This window comes from Typopeltis vanoorti, chromosome 21 (assembly GCF_054136105.1).
Source record: "Typopeltis vanoorti isolate ZY-2024b chromosome 21, IOZ_Tvanoo_1.0, whole genome shotgun sequence".
Lineage (NCBI taxonomy): Eukaryota > Metazoa > Arthropoda > Arachnida > Uropygi > Thelyphonidae > Typopeltis > Typopeltis vanoorti.
Window position 1 is genome coordinate 70,984,283 of NC_143569.1, and position 21,968 is coordinate 71,006,250.

Here is a 21,968-nt window from a genome sequence, read left to right on the forward strand (position 1 = left end):
TCAGTTGAGAGAAGAATAACCTTCGGTCTTTTGTGTTTGTAGTAATCAGTCTCATTGTAATTGACAGCTTGTACGATTAGTGGGTTTGAATGTGAACTTGACTTCATGAAGAATTTTTCTGCAAGATTCCGAAGAAAGGAGGAAATGCTGGTTTCTCGGTGAATCTGTGAATTTCTGATGAACCATGGTGCATCCAGGATCATCCTAAGGCATTTGTTTTGGATTCTCTGCAATTTCGAAATGTTTGAACTTGAAGTGTGACTCCATGCTGGTGAGGCATAGGTAATGATGGGACGTATTACCATCCGGGAAAGAAGCAATTTATTATGTAGGTTCAATTTGCTCTTGCGGTTGATCAATGGGTAGAGCTGTGCTATTACTTTGGAAGATTTGGAGCCAATGAGATTGATGTGCTTGTTAAAAAGGAGTTTCTTATCCATTAATACCCCAAGATATTTGGTCTCTGATTGCCATGGGATCTTATGACCAGAGAGCAGGATGTCTTCTTTGTTGCAAACCTTTCTTCTTGAAAACAACATGGCTGAGCTTTTGAGGGGGTTCATTTGAATCCTTCAATTGGTGAGCCAGTTTGCTAGCTCATTTATACTTCCTTGGAGTCTAGTGATTGCTAGGCAAGGGCTGAGCGATCTAGCTAGAATAGCGGTGTCATCGGCATAAAGGGCCATAGTAGTTCTTGAATTGAGAGAAATATCTGCCATGTAAGTTGTGAAAAGTATTGGGGCCAGAAGAGAACCCTGAGGTACTCCCTTCTAGGATTTTGCATCTTGATGACACAATTCCATTGAGTTTTACTTGCATGTATCTTTCATTAATATATGAATATATGAGTTTCACTAGTTTAATTGGGATATTGTTTTCAATTAGTTTTAAGATAAGGCCTTGATGCCAGACCTTATCAAAGGCCTTGGCAACATCCAAAAACACAGCAGCAGTGTGAAGGTGCCAGTTAAAACCATGAGTGATATGTTCTGTTAGTCAGTGAATTTGTTACACCGTGTTGTGAGCTTTGCAAAACCCAAATTGCTCATTTGGGATTATTTTCTTTTTGTCCACTGCTGATTGTAGTCTTGATAGGATGACCTTTTCTATTACTTTGCCAAGACAGGAAAGAAGACTGATGGGCCTGTAGCTTTGGGGAAGTTGTGGGCTATTACCAGGCTTTTTCAGAGGTATAATGTCAGAGATTTTCCAATCTGTGGGGTAATATTAACTAGATGAATTATGGCTTTCCATGGGAGTAGCTTTATTATTCTATTGGTAATGCTGTCAGGGCCATGGGCCTTTTTATTCTTCAGATGGGAAATAATATTTACTATTTCTGTTGGAGATGTGGGGGTGATGGTTTCTGAATCATCCTTAGGCTGTCTTAGTGCATTTCTAACTTTACGATGAACATTGTAAATAAGATTGTTATTTAAGTTTACGTAAGATGGGCTGCATTGATTTTCCTGATTGTCAATTAGAGCTTCTACTTTTTCTTCATCTGAGTGTGCAATTCCAAGATTGGTCTTCAAAGGGGGAAGTGGTTGTCTTTTGGTATGAAGATATTTTACAAACTTCCACATGGAGTTATCTTCTGGGTTGATTTCCCTGAGTTTGGATTCCCATTTTGAATTCCTGTACATCTGGAGGGCTTCTCGAACCTGTCTGTTCAGGTTGTTTTATCCTGCGGGGCTCTGGTGTTGTGATATCGCTTTCTGGCTTTATTTTTGGCCCTAATCAGGTCCATTATCTCTTCTGGGATCCAGTTGGAAGCGTGGAAGACAGTGGTTTGAGTGATTAATGCTATTGCTGTGTTGATTTGCCTAGTTAAATTGCTTACAGCTTGGTCTATTTCTTCTTTTTTACGAATGACGGGAGGGGGGGGGTGGACCGATGTGGACTGGGAGAACCTTAGAGAGCTTGTCCCATGGTAAAGAATGATGGGGAGAGCTGATCTTGAAGTCCTAACCTGAGCAGGATGGGATTATGATCTGAGTTAAGCCCTTCTGTCTCCAGCTGGTATTGATATTTGTTTCTGAGGATAACCATGTCTAATACATCAGAACTTCCTTATGGGCTGTAGTGGGTGGGCTCAGTGGGTCCAGCTACTATTGATGAGTTGAGTAACGTGTAGTTGAATAAGGTACGGCCTTTGGAATTGATTGACGAACTGAACCAGGCCGTATGTTTGGAGTTGAGGTCTCCTGCTATAATTATGGAATCCGTGGAGCCGAGGGTGAAGTCTGAGTCTGCTGTCAGTAGTGGAATGCTGGGAGGATTGTACGCTGCATAGATTTTGAGTTTGCCTGCGTTATTAGTGTGCACCTCCACACCTGTCACCTCAAGGTGTGGAGGTGTTTGTGGGTTGGTCAGCAAGTTGTGGCTTAAATAGTTTTTAATAAAAATAGCTATGCCGCTTCCATTAGAATTAAGTCTGTCTGTCCTATATAAAATATGACCTCTTAGTTTTGGGTTGTTTGATGGTCTGAGGTGGGATTCACTGATCAAGATTATGTCTGGATTGTATCTTTTTGTGAATTCTTGCAGCTCGAGAATTTTATTTGTTAAGCCATTGGCATTCCATGCTGTTATCATAAGAGAATTTGGTTTAAATTTTTTAAACATTATAGAGAGCTGTTAATATGGATTGGGTTTCTAGATAGAATCTCTTTTTCGAAGATGGTTAGGTGCTTGCTTTGCTGAATTCATGCAGCATTGTTGCAAGTGACGAGGTTAAAGCTGATGTGAGATTAGAGCTTGTTCGCTCTTGCGATGGAGTCTGGGTTTTTACTGCTTTTGCATATGATTTGGACATGGATGAAGGTCGAGTGCCTTCCTGTGTTGCCGAATGTGAGGTATTATGATCTGGAGGGCGACCTGTTTCGTTGTTTGTGTCATTGCTTGGAGGAGCGTGGTTCGTTCTTGTTGATCCACGGTTTTTTGGATGGAAAAGGCATCCCTTGTAATTAGAGGGATGTGGTCCTCTACAATTGGCACAGCAGGCAGGTGTGGATTTGGGCTTGGTGCAGGAGTTAGTTTGGTGACCCTCACCACATTTTAGGCATCTGTAGGCAGTTCTGCACAGTTTTTGGGCATGCCCAAACCTCTGGCATTTGTGGCACTGCCCTGCCGATGCCTTCTTCCTTAGAGGTTTGGTTGTAATTTTAAGCTTACAAATGTCGGTAACTTCAGAGATTCTTTTTTGTGTGTTGGAGATTTCGACCAACACCAGTGGCATTGGTGTTTTATCTGACCTCAACATTCTACTGACTTTGGGGTCAATCCTTGATTGATGAGGTCAGCTGTGATCTCATCAGTTGTGATGCCCTCAGCCACTCCTCTTAGAACTACTTTTAAGTTCTTCTCGCTTGCTAGCACAAAGGTGTGGAAGGGCAATTTAGAGTTGTCCTGCATTTTCATCATCATGCGATAATATGTGACAGTGGTAGGGTGAATCTTGACACCCTCTTCAGTATTTCTTGCCCAGGAGAAATTGATATTTTGTTCTCCTATGGATCTTGAGACTGAGGTCCATTTATCTTTATCTCGAAGGATAACTGGAGGACCTTTTCTTTTCTATCTTGGGTGATCTGATTTTGGTGAGTTGTTACATCATCTTCCATTCCACCTTCTGATGTTCTGCATCTTTTATTAGATTGTTCCTCCTGTGAACAATCGAACTGTTGGGGAGTCTTTGTAGGTGGAGCAGGTGTAATATACTCTTCGATGTCCAAATCATCATCTTCTGTGTCATTTACTTGAGTGAAGAGATTCAAGCAACCAGGATAATCCGTTTCAAATTTCTTTAGAATTAATTTGAGAATGTCAAGTGATATAGCTTTGTTTAACTGTTGAATGGCGTCCTTGATATCTTTTACATTTTCCATCCTTGTGTACAATGAGGGATGATTCCGATGTCTTATTCCTGACAATCTAGGAGGGTGGTCTATTGACAAATCCCTCGGACTCATGCAAGAGTCTACCAGCTAAGCAATGTGTAATCACAAAAATAGACAAATGGAAGAAAGCTTACCTCTAAATATATCAATCAGAAGTCCCAACCATTATATACAGCATAGAACATTTACCTCTATATATCATTTCATCTTAACTATTCAATAGTAATCTAATTCACCACTCTAATCAATTCTGATCCACTAATTCAAAACTCAAGATCCTAATCCTCTCAATTTTCCGACCATCCAACCATGTGGCCAGATTGCAAAAATGCTGTCTACACACACACACACACACACTCTGTCCCGAAGTGCGAACTGACATGTTTAGAACACTGATATAGACAAGTAATTTTCTATAAATAATTTATAACTTTTTTGGCTGGCTGAGTGGTTAGTGTATCCACTCTACAGCCAAAGGCTGCAGGTTCTAATCCCACCGTGAGCATGGATGTTTGTGATTGTCTGGAAAAACTAGTGGTGGTAGATGGCATTGATGTAGTTGCGGTCAACTGGTGGATTTGAGTGGAAGAGACAGAAATATAGAGCTGGTGCCCTCCCTCGATGAGTCTTTGGACTCCATGGAGGTGTAATAATAATTTACAATTAGAAACAGTGTTGACGATCTACTGAATGTCCCATTTTCTGTTAGCTTTCATGAATTGTATGATTTGATTATAGTCAAAGGAGATTGGAACTTATGTATAAATAAGTAAAATTAGTTATTTCAGCCTTTCTTTTGATCGATCCAGAAAAATAATTTCCCAAGTGATTTTTTTCTGATTTCTGTGAGGATTATATGGCTGTATTTAAAAATCGTGTGGAAATTCAAATTATCTGTCTCACTGTAGTATTTGCCAATGATAATCTCATCACAAAGCATAAAGTATAAACCCTTTGTGCTTCTCACATAAATGGTGCATGTGAAGCATAGCTATTGTTCGTTTGACCTTTATGCTTTCCATATTTAAAACTATATTAATTGGTAATGAAGTATTCAAATTTTTCCTACAATTAATTGCATTGGACCAATTAAGATGAGTGCTGATGCACTATGCACTCTTAAAACTTTCATACATTAATAAAAATGCAATCATACGGTCATATTGACGTGCATTTTTAGCTAAGTTGCATAAGCCACACAACAGCACACCCAGTGGTGAGCTATAAAGGGCTCGCCTGAGCCCTTTGTTAAATTTTTCTCAAATTTGCAAGTCCCCTTGTTCTTCTTGTTAACTTTTTTATTTTTTCAAAAAAAAAACATAATTTTTTGAAATATATAAAGCAACAAACTCATACGGTTACCTAACAAAGTGATTTTATTAAATAAAATATTATAGTTACTGTTACTACCATTTTACAAATAAGAATTCACTTTTGGTAATCACATATAAATAAACATGACTATAAAATAATGTCCCTTGATTGGTACCATTGATTATCACATGAAGTATAAAAACAAAAGAGAAATATAACATATTTCAATATCATTGTGTTTAGATAATATGTATTTATTATTTATAGATTGTTTGTCATAAAAACTTATCTCGAACAAACAAATTTATTTTGTTTATAAAAATTGCGGCTATTGCATATGTGCGATTATAAAAGATTTTATTCTTATTATATTTTGATAGATAAAAATGTTTTTCTTATGTAAGATAAATTAACACAGATGATTGTGTGCAAAAATTTTATGTTTAGATCATGAAATATTTGTTTAAAAATGATAGCCTTTACAGATTGATTGTCCCCTCATACTGTTTGATTAAGGAGTACACAAGCTGTATTAATAAAAGTATTTGTGTGAAATACGGCTTTTTTTTGCTGACGATGCGAGCCCTTTGTTAAAATTTCCATAGCTTGCCACTGAACACACCCAACCTAAATGGATATGCAGTGCAACTCATATATATTTATTTTATTTTTTCAGATAGTCCGAGAACCTTGCTCTAGAGACCAAACATGGAACTTTTTCGGGCCTCTTCAGGCTTCCAATAAGTGAGGCGGTGGTCTCACACCAGGTGATGAAATTCATCTCCTACCTAAAAACAATCAATCATCCATGTCCATGGAGGGATTTGAACCCATGATCTCTTAGTTGTATCAGGTCATCCCAAAAGTAATGTTACATAAGTTATTGTTTAAATAACCCTTTATTACTATGGAGGTCACTGAAGAGCACATTAGGCATATCATACTTTCTGAATTCAAAAAAAGGCAATGGTGCTGCTAACACTGTAAAAAAAAAAAAAAAAAAAAAAAAAAATGTGCAGGAAGTGTATAACGATAATGTTTTATATCTGCAAAAGTGCCAGTGATAGTTCCAGAAATTTCGACAAGGGGATGACTTTAGCTTGAAAGACTCCCCTCACTCTAGGTGCCCTATCTCTCCCAATAATATGCTGGAAGCTGCAATGCACCTGTTGAAGATTTAGCAAAAGATCTTAATTCATTGTCATCGACCTTCCATTGCCATTTGCAAGAACTTGGAATAGTGTCTAAGCTTGACAAGTGGGTTTCTCCCGAACTGATGATGAGCATTTGAACAGAGCACGTCGACATCTGTACTGTTCTACATTCTTGAGAGGTTCAGTCTCTGTTTTTGAGTCGTGTAGTCACCAGTGATGAAAAGTGAATACAGTGGTATCTCGCTAATCCAAACTTATAAAAACCGTGCTCATTTGGATTAGAGAATTTTCCCCCAAGAGAGAACAATAACTAGCATTTAAGACAAAAATAATCAGATTCTAATGATACATCAATTTAATTCCATAAATAAATGAAGTAACTGATAGGAAAAAAAAAGCTACTATACTGTAATGTAAAACTTAAAAAATAATACAGTGCACAAGTTTATTTTAGTAAAAATTTAGTTTGTATGTATTGTTGAGGATTCTAATTTAATAAAATTGCATAGTTCAGTACATAACTTAATTTGCGTAAAAAAATCACTTTCTTGTACACAACACAAAAAAAAGCTTCGCAAAATAATACAAAAAAAAGTTTTTTTAATTTCTTTGTAAAAAAAAGTCACTGATTTTCTTTTGCTTCTTGGAAGCTAAACTTTTTTCGAATGCTTCTTCTCAGAGCTGCATTAGCAATAAAATTTTGTTGAATGGCACATCATTCTGCTTAGCCCATTCTATACACATGTTAAAACTGTCAACAGCCTCTTCGTGTTTTACTTTTTTTTTTCTTGTCGTCATCATCTTCTAATTCATTCTGTAGCATCATATTTATAATTTCAGCATCTGATTTGATTTCAAATTCGCTTTCGGTTCTACCTGTAATCTATTTTGTAATATCTGTTTGTGAAATTTCAACATTTGGATTTCCATTTTTAACCAAATTATGCATGTTTTGAATTTCCTAGTTTTGTGTATCATGTAGTTATACTGTATTATAATAATAATAGTTAAAATAATAATTATTAAATAAAAATAATAGTACACAAAATAATAAATACGTAATAAATAAAACTTTTTTTTCTTTCAAACCACAGTTCGGATTACTGGAGGGTTCAGACTAAAGCGGTTCAGATTAGTTAGATACCACTGTACTTGACAAGAATGTTAAGGACTGAAGGCAGTGGGTTCATTCAGCAGAATAGGCTAAACCTCAGCCAAAACAAGACCTTCACCCTCAGAAGCTTCTGTTAAGCTTTTGGTGAGATTATGGCTGGTATTATACACTTCCATTTTTAAATTATAGATCTGAGAGCTGGGTTAGAAATAAAATACTTGACCAAAGACTAGAGACTGCAGAAATGAGAGTCTGAGAAAGATTAGGGGCATGAACAGATGGCATCAATGGCAATATCATATTAAAAACGAGGATATTAGGAAGAACTTAATATTGTTAGCATCCAGGAATGTGTTAGCAGAGCTAATCTCAGGTGGTATGGTCACTTAAATAGAAGGGGGAGAGGAAAGATTAGCAAAACAAGTGTTCTCTGTCAGGTTGGCAGTAAAAAGACCCAGAGGGAGACCAAGATATAGGTGGATTGACATGGTAAAAAGTGCCTTAGAAGATAGAAATATAAGATCTGACAATGTTGGAGCCTTGACAGGTAATTGATTGTTTTGGAGGAAAATTGTAGATAGGTAGTTAGTAATGATGTAAATTTTTCATGTAGTTCTATCATATCCTGTAAACCCCTTGAGGGTAAATGGAATTTGATGATTATATCCTGTCCAGAAACTGTGTGTAGAAGTAGTTCAGCAGCAGTAGTCATTAGGAAGACTTTTGGTAAGAATATAGAAGATGGAGATCAGGAAGATTGTAAAATATTTTGGAGGCTATTGAGAAAGCTTGGGAATGGAGGAAAGAGTACATTAAAATCAATCTGATGATGATGAGGCAGCTTAGTCTTCATTCCAGTTTTTTAAATGAAGATCTAGAGTTTTATTACTTAAGAATTAATTGCCTTGTGAAACAAATGTTGTTTGGGTCAAATGACGACTATATTCTTGAAATTTTTAAGCCATCATTACTCTGAAATTAGGGCTGTTGATTAACATTTTACAGGCTTCTTTAAATTTGCATTCATTTCAGCTTTCTTTACAATGTAATGATCAGATCCATTTCAATAAGTTCTATAGAAATGATTGGAAAGGGATATTATGTGGATTATATCAAAGGCATTAACAGAAAGACCTGCTTTCCCAGTTGTGGAATTCAATTTCACTTGTGTTCCTCTTTTCGTATTGGATTTGTGCAACCCGTTTCACCTATATAAGGTTACAGGTACATCAGATATTGGATGGATACAAAAGGTAGGAATGAATAATTATATACGAAAGGAAATTTAAAAGAGAATCTAATAAATAAATAATTAGAAGAAAACTAAACATTTTTGGACGTATTTGTAGGATGGATGACAGCAGAAAGATCTAACTTTTGATTTTAAAATAGATTGTGTAAAAGGAAACAATAGATTATATGAAATAATGGTGTGAGATTTCAAGTCAAGCCTCTTGGTAGTGGATAGAATGAGATGCAAAAATAGTGGAACCTGCATTTATCTTCCTGTAATGTATTGAAAATGGCTATGAAACAGCCAGAAATTCTACAAATAAACAATTTTATATGACTTCAGTCATTAATTCGTATTATAATGGAAACTATATCACACACACACACCAGCAGGTGTTGGAGTCATGTATTGATGATGTTTAAAGGTGCTATCAAGTTATACTGTGGATTTCCTTCCTTTTTGGAAATTTGTTATTATATATTTCAAAATTATCCAAATAAAAAATAACATCACAGCAGCAACCTTATTCATAAATGCTTCATCATATAAACAATCATTGATAAATAATTTATTTACCTCTGGCACTATTTTGGGACCACAAGTATGATGATTCCCCCCCCCCCCCCACACACACACAACAGTGTGGTTGTTTAGACAGAGCATCATTTTCTAAGATTGAAATTTTTTGCTCATCTGAAAAAATACGTTGCTCCTCTGGATTAAATTCTCAAAGATCAGTATTCTAGAACCTAAACATCAATTCCTCTTTCATTGTTGAATTCTGTAGGGCCTTAAAATGATCCCAACTTTATGATTGTCTGTAACCACTATTTTAAATACTAGTTTCTAAAGGACTGGCACTATTTCGGGACCACAAGTATGATTCCCCATACTTTATTCTGATACTGTTGCCTGGTATGATTCCCCATACTAGGCAACAGTATCAGAACTGCACTGATTTGAAAACGGAAACCATGCATAAATCAAATGACAGAAGAGTAATTGAAAAAATCTGAAACAAATCCTGTCAAAAGCAGCAACAGAAAACGTAGCCAATCAGAGATAGCTGACCCAAGGCTATCGCAAATTAATTGGCACGCAGTGAAGAAGGCGGCTAATAAGTGCCACCATCTGGTGGTCCCTAACAATATATTTAATGTCTGAAAATAGTGTGGGTTCGACGGCAGATTTTCTTGAGTTTATGGGATGAAAAACCAGAGTTTCCAGGAGGAAAAATCCGCTAGCACGTGCCAAAGATCGACTAACTCTGGAACCGGTCGAGAAAAAGCTTAGAAAAAATTCCTCCAGTCGGTGACTAGATTTGAACGCTTTTCGTCGTGTGGTCAAGCGCTGTAGAGTGCAAATGCCACTTCTACTGAGCTAATACATGAATAAAAGAAAAGGTAAAAATACAAATACTAGATGATTTGGAAAAATGAGATTATTTTCAAAATCTCTGGACCGATGATAAGAAAGAAGTGAATTTTTATACAACAAAGAATGATCTAACAGAAAATATGTCAGAACTAAAAAATACAATAAATGAGATAAGAAATAGGAAAACACCTGGAGAAGATGATATAAACATGGAATACAAAAAATAAAGGTGAAAATTTTAATGAAAGACTTCCGAAATTCTTTAACATGTTCTTGATTTCTGGAAAAACTCCGAACTCTTGGAAAAAAGTACTGTATATCCCAATTTGTGAAAAAGAAAATAAAGATGACTGCAATAACTATAGGGGAATTAGTCTGCTAAATGTAGGCACAAAATATGTGCAAGAATATTAATTGAGAAACTAAACAGTATTGTAGAGGGTGAAACTAGAAGAACAGAATGGATTCTGGAAAGGCCAATCTTGTTTAGACTTGATTTTCACTCTAAAAATATTAATTAAAAAGCAAAGAGAATTTCAAAAAAGAAATACACATGGCCTTCATTGACTATGAAAAAGCCTTTGATAAAATTAATAGAAAGTTATTTAAAATATTAACTGATCTATATTTATTTTTATTTTAAAAATCTTCACACTGAAATGAAGTGCTGCATACTGTGGTCTACCAGAGCAAAAGCCAATGCCTTTGCCCTAGTAGGCCAGAAAGGCCAAACCAAAATACATTGATTTATCCTACGCCGGTATGAGGTATTCTAGAAGTCATTTGTTGGTGATGATGATGCCAAGCCACCAGTGTGCCCTGCAAAGCTCTAAGCAACAAGATTTTAATGTCTGCCAAAATAATGCCTATAGAAGTCAAGTCTTTATAACTCATTGCACCATACACCACAAAGGGAGATGGTAGCACTAGTGAAATGAGGAGCTGCCATAAACTCCTCTTCAGTTTGTTGAATAAGATCTATTTTACCTATAATATAAGACATTATTCCTATGACTGACATCAAGTGGGTGCTCAGTACCCACTATCTGTGCATCAATAACCCAAACTCTTTCATCCTTCTTTGCAGTTAAATCGAGTTTTCTAATACCAGCTGTAGTCCTATAGTATACTTCAACCACAGACTCCCAACCTTTGTTTTTCAGCTGGTTATTTAATATGGCGACCACGGTATCATGCCCCTTCACCCGAATACCATGAGTTTGAAACCAATATTGGGCAATATGAGAGAGGGTTTCACTGTAGCGGCAGCCTGCCCTACAACTTTTGTCACATTTGCTGCTGCAGGTTGTGCTGGCCCTCATGGGCAGAGCATTGATCCTAGCCCTGATTAAGTCATTAAATTCATAACCAGATAGGAGTTTCCATACCCATCGATGCTGGTGAGGCACTAGATTAGATCTCTAAAGTGATGCATCATCGACAGAGCTATATAGCTAAGTAGCCCATTTCTTATGCTTTGCCAATGCAGTCTCTGTCAGTTGACCTTGATACTTGGTCCACCCTATAGTATGCCGAAGGTCCTTCTGGATAACAGGACAATGAAATCCATCTCTGCCAATTTGAAAAGTGGATATTTCTAATTTCTTAATTTTATTATAATGGAGGGAAGAGATACCAAGTCTGCTGTCCTTCACCATGGCATGAAAATAGGCAACACGAGTATCTAAAGGAAGCCTAAGCCATGAACTCATGGCAGAGCTAATAGCCCTATGCATACTGGACGGTACTGAGGTACACCTGAATATCAAATTTTGATAGTACCTGGGGAGCAAATAATTTGAAAGGAGGAAAAGCCTTTGGAGTTTGAGAGGAACTTTTCTTAAAGATGACAAAGCATTTTCTAAAAAGAATACCGTCCTTTGGTGTAAAGAAGATACCAAGGTATCTCCATTCCTCCAGGATGGAGGCAATGCAATGGCCTATTGTGCAGGAAAAATTCAAAAGTTTTGACCTTTAGCTTCTTGTCACGCTCTGAAGGGACAAGTGCTAATGAGCAGGACTTCTGTACATTTATGGTAAGACCTCTGACATGAAAGAAGTCAACTGCCCAGTCAAATAGTTCCTGCAGAGGCCATAGCATTAAAAGAAGCATCAAGAGAATAACCGATATGGTTAGGTGGAGAATGAAGAAACTCATCAATGATGCAGTTGAGGGATAGTGGGTTACCTTGGCAAACACCTCTGAGCTGTGGGAATAGAAGTCGCATAGGCCCCAATATTAATAGTTACAGAATTATTAGAGTATAACTCTAAAACATAAAAGAAAAGGAATCTAGACAGCCTGCAATAGATAGTGCTCTTAAAATAGCAGGAAGAGAAACACTATCAAAGGCTTTCTGAAGATCCAGGGAAGCCATAAACAAAGTCTTAACATGTCAGCAGGAATCGGAAAGGAGAGTGGAAAGAATATAAATGTTCTCAGCATAGTTATCTGAAGGGACAAAGGCTCTCTGCTGAACATCATGTTGGATATGCTTTTGCAGTCTCTTGACTAACACTTTGATAAAGTTGAAGAACAGGAGAAACTGTAATAGGCCTGTAATCTGCAGCACTACTAGCGGTATCCTTCTTTGGGATAAATATAGTTCTTGAGTTCCATATATAAGATGGAATAACTTTAGTTGATAGGAAAATGTTCAGATGATCTTGAAGGATCTGAATGGGCACTTTCCTTAAATGAGACACTGGAAAGCCATTACGGCCTTCCAGAAGCTGAATTACTAGGAGGTAAAGCTGATATTTCTTCATGCTATATGGGAGAATAAATGGCTGATTCAGGGACAGATCCAATCACACAAGGCTGGTCTTGATCAGATAAATGTGGTGGTGGAGTGAGAGAAGACAGTACTCCAAACTCCACAAAATCTTTGTGCTGATCTTAGGAGTGAGGTGGAGATGCCCCATCTAGTATAGTCTTTGCACACATCCCGTGTTTCTTATATAAGGCTTGCATTCTGCATAAGCTCTCTTCCTCAATTGCCTATATGAAGGCAGACTTCAAGGCTGGGATGTCTTGGTTGTCGAGGCTGATGCTGCTGCTCAGAAAATATATTTTGGAGATAATCCTGAAGTTTGCTGGTGATATCATGTCCATTAAGATGTGCACAAATAATGTCTTTAAGAGTTGTATGAAAAAGATGTCAAGAAATTACATTCTTAGTTTCATTCTTTATCCAAGTGTAAACAAACAAAATTTGTGCATGAAGTAACCTCACGACTGGGCTACTTGTATGCAGAGGCTAATGACTTTACATCAATTGCCTTAGTGTGGCAGTTGATGTGAAGTCATAATGCAAGGCATATATCCTTACGGATATGTATAATGCTGTGCATTATGTTAATGCCTATTACAAATGGCAGTTTCAATCTTTATTCGACATCTCATCAGTGGGAGCCAGATCCAGAAGCAATATCAAGGTTGAAATAATGCAGAAATCATATTTCCATATAAAAGTAGACAAAAGGTGTCAAATGTTATTACTGAAATACTTTGGATTAGAGATAGATGTTGATAGTTTTTTCACTTGGTTATACTATAAATTAAAGATACCAAGAAATTATATCATTGGTTTCATCCTTTCCAAGTGTAAGCAAACAAAGTTTATGCATGAAATAACTTCCCGACTACTATAATAAAAGCTTTTAGTCCCATTTTTTCTTTATCTGAGTGCTTAGTATTTTTAACCTGTTATCTTTTTTTCTTTTATATGTATGTATATATATATATATATATATATATATTTTTTTTTTTTTTTTAAATAGATATTTAATGGCTTTAAATTGAGATAAAATATTAAGTTTTAATGAAAATGATACAACTAGTTTCAACCTTTTGCAGCCTTCATCAGGTATCCACTGAAGGTAGAACACATAATAAAAATTGAAGTTACAAAGAAAAACTGAGAATTACAGGCAACAATGCAATACGTAATTGACATAAAAAATGTTGTATTTTTTAAGTTGTTCTATTCAACACACCATTGTTTGTTGCATGCGTGCTTGAAAGTTCTCGTGAACGCTAGTATTGAACAACATGACTATCACTTAAATTGCATGTTGTAACTTAAATTGCTGTTCAAACGTTCAGGATTAAGGAGGATTTCCCTGGATTCCACGATTTTCCTTTCAAACTCATCAGTGCAGCGAAAAATGTTTTCGGATTTATCCCAGCAAACTGAGTGACTTAGTAGATCATCATGAGGATTTGTTTGAGAAAAGAACATGACTGGATAGCGCTGATCCATGTGATCTTTTATTGGAGATGTTTCGCTTATGTTCTTCTATACGTAGTTTAATAGATTTGTTAGTCTGTCTAAAATAAGGAATATTATTCTGACAAAGTTGTAGCAAACAATTTGTCACATGTTTTAACAGTTGCAGAAAAAGATATTCTGAGCAAAGGTCTAAATTTCATTCCCTCACCAAAGTTTATTCCAAAAGAATCTCTACTTATTAAAATAGAAAAAGCCAGTTCACTTATTCCTAATAATTTGGCAAAACTTCTCCGTATTGAATCCATCTTCATTATCAATAATGCTAAACCTCCAACAGATAATCTTTCTTCTGCTGAAAGACAGGCCTTAAAGAATCTTAAAAAGAGCAAAAACATCATTATTTTACCTGCAGATAAAGGCAATGCCACAGTCGTCCTCAACTCTAAAGATTACCACAATAAAATGCTTCAATTGCTTGAAGACAACATTACATATTCAATTCTTCAGGATGATCCAACATAGGAAATACAAAACTGCACAAACAATCTGTTAAAGACTACAAGTGAACTTCCTCACAATATTCGCCTTTCTTTACGCTCTCTACACCCTCTTATACCATGCATTTATGGAGTTGCGAAGATCCACAAGGAAAACACCCCCTCTTCGCCCAATTGTGGAAGGAATCGATGGCCCTACTTATAAGCTTTCTAAACATCTTGCAGAATACCTAAAGTGTTTCTCCAATAAATCTTCATCATTCATCAAAAACACCACAGATTTCATTTCTCATATCAAAAATATTTCCATCAGCAAAAATGATATCATAGCAAGTTTTGACATTATCTCATTATTTACTAACGTCCCTACTGAGGAGGTTTTAACATTACTAAAGGACAAATTGTCTAAAAAGATATTTGCTTTATTAAAGCATTGTAATCAATCTGGCTACTTCAGATATAGGGACTCCATTTACAAACAGAACCAAGACCTAGCAATGGGCAACCCTTTATCCCCGGTTCTAGCAAACATTTTCCTAGAAGATTTTGAAACGAAAGCCATATCGTCCTTCTCACTTAAGCCGAAACTTTGGAGGCGTTCTGTTGACGACATTTTTATTATATAGAGTCACGGGCACACATCTCTCATGGATTTTCTTCATCTTAACAACCAGCATTCTAATATAAAATTCATTGCCAAACTAGAACGAAATAACTGCCTTCCGTTCTGGATGTAATTCTTACACGATGCTCTGATAGATTTAAATCTCTGATTCTTTCACTCTGCCTTATCCCATGTTAAATGGGGTCGACGCACCAATCTTTAACCTTCCTCTTCCGAGTTCTTGGGTCCAGAGCGTCCTTCGGACTCCATCCTTTCTCCCTAAGATCCTTTGTCATCTTATCCCTCCACCTGAGCTTGGGCCTGCCTCTTTTTCTCCTTCCCTCCAACTCCATATACTCCACTCGTTTACCAACATACTCCTCACCCTTCCTCTCAACATGTCCAAACCACCTCAGCCTACTTTCTTGTATCATCTTGCCAGTTGGTCTCACCTTAACCGTCCCTCTGATGTAGTCATTCCTTATCCTGTCCTCCTTTGTCGCACCACTCATCCATCTCAACATCCACATCTCTGCTACCTCCATCTTCCTCTCCTGTGCCTTGGTTATAGGCCACGTCTCCGCACCATGGAGCATCGCCTCACCACCATCTTATAGAGCTTTCCTTTCCTCTTACAACTCACTCTCTTGTCGCACAGGACCCCCGCTCATCTTCCTCCAATTCATCCAACTGCATGTTATTCGGTGCTGTATTTCCTCATCCAGGTCACCATTCCTCTCGACAACCAACCCAAGGTACTTGAATTTCTTCCCTGAAATTAGCCTTTCACCCTGGAGTCGTCTGACGATATCCTCATCACTCCCCGTTGACATATATTCAGTCTTCACCTGGTTAATTCTCATGCCGCTCTCCTCCAATGCCTTTCTCCACTCTTCCAGGGTATTTTCAAGCTTCTCTCGGGATGATTCGCATAGAACAATGTCATCGGCAAACAGCATGCTCCATGGTGCCTCCTTCTTGACATCCTCCACTAGTACATCCATGACCAGGTCAAAGAGGTAGGGGCTCAGAGCTGACCCTCGGTGTAGCCCTATGACAATAGGGAACCCTTCTGTCATGCCGACACTAGACCTGACCTGACCTGAGTTTCTGTTCCCTCATACATTTCCTTCACCAACCTCACGTACTTCTCCGACACCCCCTTCTTCCTCATACACCTCCATACCTCCTGCCTGGCCACTCTGTCGTATGCCTTTTCCAGGTCTATAAACATCATGTGCAGATCCACTTGCATCTCTCTCTATATTTCTCCATCAATCGCCTTAGCGCAAATATTGCATCCGTTGTCCCTCTTCCTGGCATAAATCCAAACTGCTCCTCACCAATTTTCGTTTCCTGCCGTAACCTTGCTTCAATTACTCTTTCCCATATTTTTAATGTGTGTGACATCAGCTTGATTCCTAGATTTAAATATATATATAGATTTAAATCTCTATATACAGAAAATCCACTCATACTAATAGATATCTGCACTGTCAATCTCATCACTTTCCACCACAAAAGCTCGGAACTAATTCCACCTTAGGACACAGGGCACGCTCTCTTTTAAATGAACCAGATGAGCTCAAAAAAGAAATTAATCACCTTTCTCTTATCTTTAAACAAAATGGATATTCTGAAAAAACGATTAAGAAATTTCTTCTGGATCCTCCTAGGCAGTGTACTGTGGAAACTACTAATTTTAAAGGTAGCATCTCCATCCCATACATTAGTTCAGTCTCCAAAAATTGGCTAAAGTCATTAAAAAATACAACATCAGGACATTTTTCACTACACTTCCTAAAATCCATTCTCTTATAAGCCATCTGAAGCCTATTCATCACAATCTAAAATATCCAGGTGTATACAAATTATGGTACGATTGTAATATTCCTTATTTTGCACAGACTAACAAATCTGTTAAACTACATATAGAAGAACATAAGAGAGACATCTCCTATAAAAGATCACATGGATCTGCACTATCCAGTCATGTTCTTTTCTCAAACAATCCTCATGATGATCTACAAAGTCACTCAGTTTGCTGGGATAAATCCGAAAACATTTTTCGCTGCACTGATGAGTTTGAAAGGAAAATCGTGGAATCCAGGGAAATCCTCCTTAATCCTGAACATTTGAACAGCAATTTAAGTTACAACATCCCTGATAACCATGCTGCAGCTGTTCAATACTGGCGTTCATGAGAACTTTCAAGCACACACGCAACAAACAATGGCATGTTGGATAGAACAACTTAAAAAACGCAATGTTTTTTATGTCAATTATGTATTGCATTTTTGCCTGTAATTCTCAGTTTTTTGTAACTTAAATTTTTATTATTGTGTTCTACCTTTAGTGGATACTTGATGAAGGCTGTAAAAAGCTGAAACTAGTTGTATCATTTTCATTAAAACTTAATATTTTATCTCGGTTTAAAGTCATTAAATATCTATTTTTAAAATGTACCATAGCAACCGAGTAGAAGCTAAGGAATATATATATATATATATATATAATCATAAGGTGTGCAGAAGGATGCATACTTTTACTTTTTATGCTAGTTTCAATTTTTTTTTTTAGTATAGAGAAAGAAATTTTATTCAGATCTTGTATCAACATTTGAAATTCAGTAATCATCATAGGTTTCATTTATGAGAGTGATAATTATTGCTAGATTTATTTAATTCATTAATATATCTTAATTCATTTGTTAGTTAGTTCAGATCTCATCATTAGCAAATTTAGTGATAGCATATTTTTGCTTGATATAAAAGAAGATACATGAAAAAAAGTGTTATTTTATGTTTACTAGAATGGAAACAATTGTTTTGATTTTGCTAGTTCTCAAATATAACTTTCCAGTGAAGTGCCTACAAGTGATATTGAAATATTTCCAGGTGTCTCCCACCCATGAAAGATTGTCAAACTCTGTATTACATTTGTACCAGGTGGGCTAAAGATCTTTTTACATAGTTTAATTCATACTCTACAGACCAAACATGGACCTTTTTCAAGCCACTTCAAATGTCCAATAAGTGGGCTGGTTTATCTCATACTGGATAGTGAAATTCTGCCACCCAGAGGCAGTCACAAACATCCACTTAGGATTTGAAACCATGTTATGTTGTTTTGAAAACAGATACGCTAACTACTTTGCCAACTTGGATCACAAAGTAGTGATAGTTTGCTATTTACAACTTTAAATTTGTAAATCTGTAAGAAAGGAAGTCATGGTTAAATAGTTACGATAACTCGAAGTACAATATTCATAAATAAAAACTATTTTTTTATGTTACATAAATACAGCATTTAGTAGTCTGAGATTATCATTTGTTTAATATTATCCCAACTAGCCTTATATAAAGGCATCATAATCTTTTTATTTCTGTATGTCATGTTCCTCCACATTATTGCCATTATCTGAATAGACATCTTTACAATTTCAATTCCTTGTCCACCACCACTCCCTCATCTCTCATCTTCTCCCCTTGTCCATCACCACTCTCTCATCTTCTCTATTTCCCTTAAAGTTTCCCCAAGTGTATACTTTGCATCCCATCGTTGCTTACCAAATTTCAAAAAAGAGCAGGTAAGTGGAACTGAAAGTTCCACTTACCTGCCATCCTTCAAGACCTCCTGTAAGGCCATAACATCTTTTTGACTTTGCATTGCTCTCCCCAATGTTGTATCGTCTGCAAACAGCTGCATATCAGTAATCAAACCCATCCTAATATCATTAACATACAAATTGAACAACAGTGGCTCCAAAACTGACCCCTGTGGTACACCACTATTGCCCTTCCTCTTTCGGGATACTTCATCCCCATATACAACTTTCTGATACCTATTTGACAGCCAATCACTGATCCAACTCAAAAGTCTGTTATCAAATCCCATCTCTTTCAGTTTATTCAGCAGCTTGTCATGTCGTAGTCTATCAAAAACTTTTGCAAAATCTAAGTATACCGCTGTATATGCATCTCCCTTGTTCAAGAATTTGTCACCTTGTTATGGTACATAAGTAAGTTAGTAAAACATGATCGCCCTTTAACAAACCCATGCTGATAACCATAGAAAATAGTGCTGTTATCAACCCATTTCTGTATCCTACTTCTCACCAATCTCTCTAGTACCTTCACCACAACTCCAGATATACAGATTAGCCTATAATTTGAAGCCTTTATGCAGTGAAACAATTTTACCTTCTTTCCATTCTCTTAGAACCTATGCTGTTGTAAGACTTATCAAACAGGCATGGCAATGCTACTGCCAATTCCTGGAACATTTCCTTAAGACACTTGGTGATATGTCAAATCCTATCGCTTTTTTTGACCTCAAGGTTATTTCCTCAAATACCTCCTGCTCACTCATGATTAAGCCATCCTCTCCTATGTCCTCACCTAAGTTCCTGATGATTCCATCCTGATCAGAATGAAACACCCGTATAAATTCTGCAGCAGCTACCATTCTACCATTTTCATCCATTAACATCATCTTGCCATAATCATTCTTCTTTCAACTTGCCATATATCTAAAAAAAAAAAAAAAAATTCTCCAGGGTTTTTCATTACTGATTTGCCAATTGCTGCTCATACTGCACTTTTGTTTTCCTTATTTACTGAGTGACTCTCCTGGCTTTTTGTTTTTTTTATATTCTTCATGTAACTGATTATTACCATTATTTATCCTGTACTGTCTTCAAAGTACCTTCTTCCAGATTTCATGCTTAAGCCCTTCATTCATCCATTTTACACATACATTATTCACCTTTTGGCCTTCGGAATACATTCACACACTGATGCTGTTATGCATTTCTTTGTCACTTCCCCAGCAGATTTATTTCCTTACTGTTCTACTCCTCATTCTATGCTAAAAGCTGTGTCTCTTATGCTTGTCATAATCACCAACCTTATAATTTCACATGTCCTTTCCTCACAAAAGTCTGCCACAACCTAGGTGATCACTCATCAACTGGAGGAAAGTGTGAAACTTCACTCGCAATAGATCCTCTGATTAAATGATCAGATCTAAAACTCTTTATCCTGACATGCCCTCCTTTAGATGCTACCTGAGATAGATATTTCTCAAGAACTCGAGAAATTCATTTTCCTTATTCCAAAATGCTATCTCCCCATTTCAGTCTACACTGCCATAATTAAAATCAGCCATGAAAATGACCCTTCCTTTGTTTATTAATCCAAATTGTTTATACATTTCTTCATCACCACTCTCTACATTCCCTGGCCCATAGCAACATCCAACTAAATATGTCTTGTAAACCTCCACATTACACCACACAGTCTCATAACTATTGTCACTATTTCCATCTTCTATGTCAACCTTATGTGGACATCATTCCTAGGGCTGTTGCCAGATTAGATTGTGCCCTGAGGCAAACAGTTAAATTTTGCATCTGATGGATTATGAGATAAAAAGATAAGAAAATCTCTAATTGCTATTTTATTTTTATTACATGAGAAACATTAATGCCAAACGATTACATTAATATCAATTAAATGTTTGCTCCACATGGATATCGCACAATAAAACTGTTTATAAGCTTTTATTAATTCAAAATGTTCACCTCTATAGTTGCTAGACTAACCAATGTTTCTTGGGTCATTGCTGTTCGCAAATAATTTTTAATCGGAAAAAAAATTCTTTCCGCACTTGCTATGCTAACAGGAATTATTAGCGTAGATACGATGCCTATCGTAATATGGCTGAACAAGCACCCTTATTAAGCCACGCTGTGAGGCAGGCTGCCTCTATGCTACACCCTGTTGACGGTACTGATCATTCTCCTGCTATCATCAGAAGCACTCCCCCCCCTCCTATCTTGTTCTTTCTATCCTTGCAAAAAATACTATCCTTCCATTTCTATTCCCATGATAATGTCATCTTCATTCAATCATGTTTCACTTAATCCAATGATTTTAGGACTATTAAATTGAATCAGTGAAACCATCTCATCTTCCTTATTTCTGATACTTTTGGCATTTATAAAGAAACAAAGTAGTTTATTTTTAGGTCTGTAACCAGTCCTATAAAAGCCACTTGTTGGTTGCGATTTCCTCACTACACCTACCCTTGCCAAATCACTTTTATTGCCACTTACCATGATATCCATTCAGTCTCAACTTCTCCACCCACGCACAATATACTCCATCTTCATACATACATTCACTCTCCTATGCCATGTCTCTCTGTCCACCCGGGCTACCCCCATTTCCCTGTTCCTCTTGTATTTCAGTTCTCTCTTCATCTCATACTACTACTATTTCCACTGCAAAGCACTTCTGTTTCTTCAGTACCACTCCCCTCATTTTTCATTTCATCTCTTCTGATCTCATGTACACATCACACACTATACTTCCATATAGCAACACTTTTTCTAGTGTACTCACTCCAAAGCCATTCAAATGTAACCCATCATGCCTGTATAATTCCATTTCTCCTTCAAACACATGCCATACATCCACAAACTGTACTCCCTTTATCTCGCACAGTTCTGCTAGCATACCATTCATGATTTGC

At 36.8% G+C, this 21,968-nt stretch overlaps 1 protein-coding gene across 5 annotated transcripts in view; it reads left to right on the forward strand.

The window, feature by feature from the left end:
• Positions 1 to 21,968, forward strand: part of Pak (serine/threonine-protein kinase PAK 3-like protein) — a 392,921-nt gene that overhangs the window by 17,573 nt on the left and 353,380 nt on the right. The window lies entirely within an intron of this gene.